We start from the raw sequence: 5185 nt of genomic DNA, 5'->3' as shown, positions 1-5185 counted from the left end.
CAAAGAAGGAGTTTGTCTTTTGCTTTTCAAGGAGAGGAGCGAACTGGGGGTGAGGGTCGGGGCGGGGGGGGGGGGGGGGTGGAGAGAAAAGTGCAACAATGAATGAATGGGATTCCAAAATCTCTTTCACTGAAATTAATAATAATATTTTTAACCTCCCCAAAAAATCAAATGTAATCTTTCATTAGGCAATTGCAAATTATAACAACCATGAGCTAGCTAGCACTATTCACCTGTATGAATAGTAAGAACCCAATCATTGAAAACAGCAAGTGCCTGTACGGGTATGGGGAGATTGTACAGTTATCACTCTCATTCACTGCTGGTGTGAATGCAAAGTGGTACAGCCACTTTGAAGACAATCTCGTAGTTTCGGATAAAGCTTAACCTAAGCTTTTCACTCAATTTAGCAGTTGCACTTTTGGGTATTTACCCAAATGAATGCAAAAGTCATGTTCCCACAAACACCTACACCCGAATGTGTATAGAAGCTTTTTTTGTTGTTGTCAGATCAAGTCACAATGACCCAGAAAAATAGATCTGCATCTTGCCCTCCCTGCACCATCTTCACAATCTGCACCATGTTTGTGCCCACTGTTGTAGTCACTGTGTGACTCTATCTACTTGAAAGTCACCTCTCTTTCATTGATCCCCTACCTTTGATAGCTTGATGTCTTTTTCCAAGGATCAGCCTTTCCTGACAACACGTCTCTAATATGTATGAGATGAAGTTTCACCATCCTTACCTCTAAGTACTTCATAATTCCCCTAAAAGTGCTTCATTAATAATTCCTCCAAATTGCAAACAAACAAGATATTCTTTAGTAGGTGGATGACAGTTTATTTGCCTACACTGGAGTTTTATTTAGTAATACTACAGTAGTATTTAGTAATAAAAAGAAATGCTCTATCAAACCATGAAAAGACATCAGCAGACCTTAAATGCAGGGTACATGCTTGAAAAGGTGGAGAGTCAGCATTAGAGAGGAAGACTCTCAATGACACAGTGATTGTAGCAATGAGCTTAAGTGTGTCGGGGTGGTGAGGATGGCACAGGATAGGGCAAGGTTCAGAGCCTTTGTTCAAAGGGTTGTTATGAGTGGGGTAGTCTTATGGTATAGAACAATAATGAATGAATTTAAGTAACATCCTAGAAAACCTAAAGCTATAGAAATTATACCATTCATCTAACAGCACTGTTGTTTTTTTTAATTTTTTTATTATCTTTTGAGATCTGACTGGTACAGGAGGTGATTGTCCCTCCTTTTCCAGCAGAGCATTTGGTGAATTTGAACCGCATACCTCTGGGATTGCACATGCAGCTTCTTGCCACTAGGCCTCCCTCTAACAGCACTGTAACAGGCAATATTCCACTGTTAATTCATAGCCAAAGTGGGCATCAGAGTTGTAGCCTTTCTTACTCTGAATGAAGTGAAGTTACGAGAAGGTTCAGTCCTGATTTACTCAGGTGTTTACAGGCTCCCCCTGTGGGTGGCGACAAGGAGACAAAGGAAAGGATGGTTACTGGGAAAGGACAGTGGAGAAATTTAGACATGGAGTCAACAAGGTTTGCTGACAGGCTGGGATGGATGTAAAGGAAAGACCAGTAGTCAAGAACAACCCCAGGGTGTTTGTTCTTCAATAGAAGGGCAGAGATGTCAGTGAGGTTAGGAAGGTAGGAGATGAGAGTAAGAGTGAGAGAAAGGTTGAGGGCTCAATTTAAGAGGTATGGAATGTGAGAACAAGATGGAGGAGCCTGGAGTTCAGAGCACATGACTGGGTCAATAATAGCAATTTGGATCTTGACAGCCTTGAGATAAATTTGTGTGTATGTGTATGTTCCCCAATAGCGCCCTACTAGTAAGGAGCTGCACTGCCAACCCAAAGACAGTACAAACCCACCATCTAGCTGCTCCACAGGAGAAAGATGGGCAATTTCTTCCTGTATGATTTACTGTCTCTGAAAAGCCCCTGCAGAGTCATCTGTAAGGTGGCACATACAACAACATAAATGGGATTGACAGAAAGACTAATGCATGAGAATTGGTGCAGGCCCAGGAGAAGAACTCAGATTATATTGTAATAATCAGCAGTAAATGTCACGAGAAAGTATAATGGAAACCTGAAGTCTTATCTAGCTTGGAGCAGGGTAGAATTAGGGAAGGCTTCCTGGAAGAGGTGACTCCTGAACTGACAACCAGAATCTTCATAATTACAAAATCAGACAAAGTGGCAAGTGTTTTTCTTATAGAGTGCACAATTTTATGCAAAGTTTTGGCAGCCTTTGAGAAAGGTCAGGGAACAGAAGTGGCTCAGCTGGCGGAAATGAAGTGGCAGGAGGGGTGTGGAGAGAAGGAATCCAGATTAATCACCAAGAAATTTGTCATCAGCCAAGCCCAGGTTCTGCCACCCTCTGTGACCTCAAGTGCCTCTACAATTTAGAGCTTCCATTTCCATTCCTGTTAGTTCCTGCCTCTGAGACAATGCTTATGTAGTAACTTCCCTGGCTTGACCCCAAAAAACCCTTAGGAAGTGTCAGCTAGGCTGTTTTATCTTGCTGTGACCTTATTTTTTGGTGTTGTTACTGTATTAATTACATTACTGGATTCAATGCATTAAGGTTGTAGTTAAAAGCATAGGTTAGGAAGCCTGGCCACTTGGATTAACCCTCTGTGTTTATTTATCTCTACAATGTCCTCATAAGTTGTGAGGACAAATGAGGTGATACATGTAAAAGTGCTTGGCATTTATCAGTATTATTTACAAATGAGTCAATGTCAGCTGAGGAATCTAGGTGGGTTTTATTTGGTGCCTTTGAGTGGACTCAACTCCAACACATGGAGACCCTGCTGGATCCTGCCCCATCCCCACAATCTCTGCCATTGTTGCAGTCACTATGTAAAGCTGTGTCATTGAAGATTGTCTCTTTTGCTGACCCTTCATCCTTCAAAGTGGAGGAAGAAATGTTGCAGTTGTCCCAGGCCTAACCCTTCCTTGAGGAAGCCTAATAATGTCCTGACAAGGTGATCCTGATAAGGCCATGGGTCTGATCACTCTGACAGGACCCCTCCCCCCAATTCCTGAGCAAACTACCATTCCCTATATCTTTGTCTTTGCCTGCATGTCATTTTGATTATCTATTAGGGCTCCCTTGGCAACCCACTCAGACCATAAGGCTTTTTTTATCTTGGGACAAGTTTTTTCTTCTCTTCTTTCTCAACTCTCTAACACCAAACATAATGCTCTTTTCCAAGGGCTCTTCCTGACAACATGCCCAAACTGTGTTATGTTAGATGAAATCTCATCCTCCTTGCCTCTAAGGAGCACTCTGGCTGCACTTTTCCAACACAGATGTTTGTTCATTTGGCATTTCATATTCAATATGCTTCACCAACACAGCACAAAAGCATCAGTTCTCTGTTTTGGTTTTTCTTACTCACTATCCAAGTTTCACAAGCATATGAAGCAATTGGAAATACCATGGCTTGAATCAGGTGCACCTTTATCTTTAAACCAACATCCTTGCTCTTTAGTATTTTAAAGGTTTTTGGTAGCTGATTTACCCAATGCCTCCATGTGAGGACAAAGGCACTCCATGTACACTGGCAAAGGGGCTAATAGTTATCATTCACAAAACATTTATCAGTGAATTATAATAGAAACCTAGTAGAGAAAGTCACAGCCACAGTTTGTTGTGATCCACACAGTCAAAAGTCTTTGCATAATCAATGAAACACAAATAGACATTCCTCTGGTATTCCCTGCTTTCAGCCAAGATCCATCCAACATTAGCTACAATATCCCTAGTACCATGACCTCTTCTAAACCCAGCCTGGACTTCTGGCAGTTCTCTATTGATGTGCTGCTCCAGTTTTTTTTGGATAATCTTCAGTAAAATCTTGCTTGCATGTGATATTAATGATATTGTTCGATAATTTCCACACTCTGTGGGATCACCTTTCTTTGGAATGGGAACAAATATAGATCTCTTCCAGTCAGTTGGCCAAGTGGTTGTCCACCAGATTTCTTGACACAACTTGGTGAACACATCTAGGGCACATCTGTTAGGTGAAATATGTCAATTGGTATGCCATCAATTCCTGGGGCCTTATTTTTTGCCAATTCCTTCAAAGCAGCTGAAGCGCCTGCTGCTGAGGGTCAAGGACTGCAGCCTCCAATACGGATTGAGGCTCAATATAAAAAAGACAAAGATTTTCACCATTGGGCCAATTTGCAGCATCAAGATGGATGGTGAAGAGATTGCAATTGTTAACAGCTTTAGTTCGCTTGGCTCCACAGTCAACACTCTTGGCACAAGCAGCCAGGAAATTAAAAGACGTATTGCGATGGAAAGTCTGCTGTTAGGAACTGCTCCAAAGTACTGAAGAGCAATGGTGTCACTCTGGAGACTAAGGTGAGCCTGATACAGGCCATGGTCTTTGCAATCACTTGCTATGTGTCAGAGAGCTGGACAATGACTAGGGATAATAGAAGGAGAATTGATACCTTGGAGCTGTGGTGTTGGAAAAGAGTATTGAATATACCATGGACTGCTAAGAACGTGAACAGGTTCATCCTAGAGAAGGTTAAACCAGGCTGCTCCTTGGAGGCAAGGATTCTGAAGCTTAGTCTAACAGACTTTGGCCATGTTGCAAGGAGGAACTAGTGGTTGGAGAAGGACATCATGTTTGGGAGAGACACTGCAGGAGAGGAAGACCCTCGATGAGGTGGATTGATTCAATGACTGAGGCAATTGAAGTAGGTGTGTCAGAGATAATGAGATTGGCTCAGTATAGAGCAGGGTTTAGGGCTGTTGTACATAGGGTTGCTATGAGTTGCAGGTGACTAGATGGCACATAACAACAAACAGTAGGGGAAAGCAGGGGATAACCTAAAGTCCTATTTTACAGTTGAGAAAATTGTTGCTCAGGATTTCATGTCATTGTTTTGAAATAGAGCATATATTAAGGAGTGGCGCAATACATATCGCCTAGTCGACTTTCCATGCAGGGATGAAAGTCCAGAGACCTGCCCAGGTTTAAGTGGAGCTTCTTTTGAGGACTCCTGAGCAAACACCAGGAAGGTACAAGTAGAGCAAGTGGAAGAAGAGCCTTCAAAGGCCATTTGGAGATGTCAGGGGTTCCCTCCCCAAATTCCAACTTCATTATCTCTCAGCAATATATAT

Source organism: Elephantulus edwardii, unplaced genomic scaffold (genome assembly GCF_000299155.1).
Source record: "Elephantulus edwardii isolate Elephantulus edwardi_28Jun2011 unplaced genomic scaffold, EleEdw1.0 scaffold00266, whole genome shotgun sequence".
NCBI lineage: Eukaryota > Metazoa > Chordata > Mammalia > Macroscelidea > Macroscelididae > Elephantulus > Elephantulus edwardii.
Note: the sequence above shows the minus strand (reverse complement) of the source record.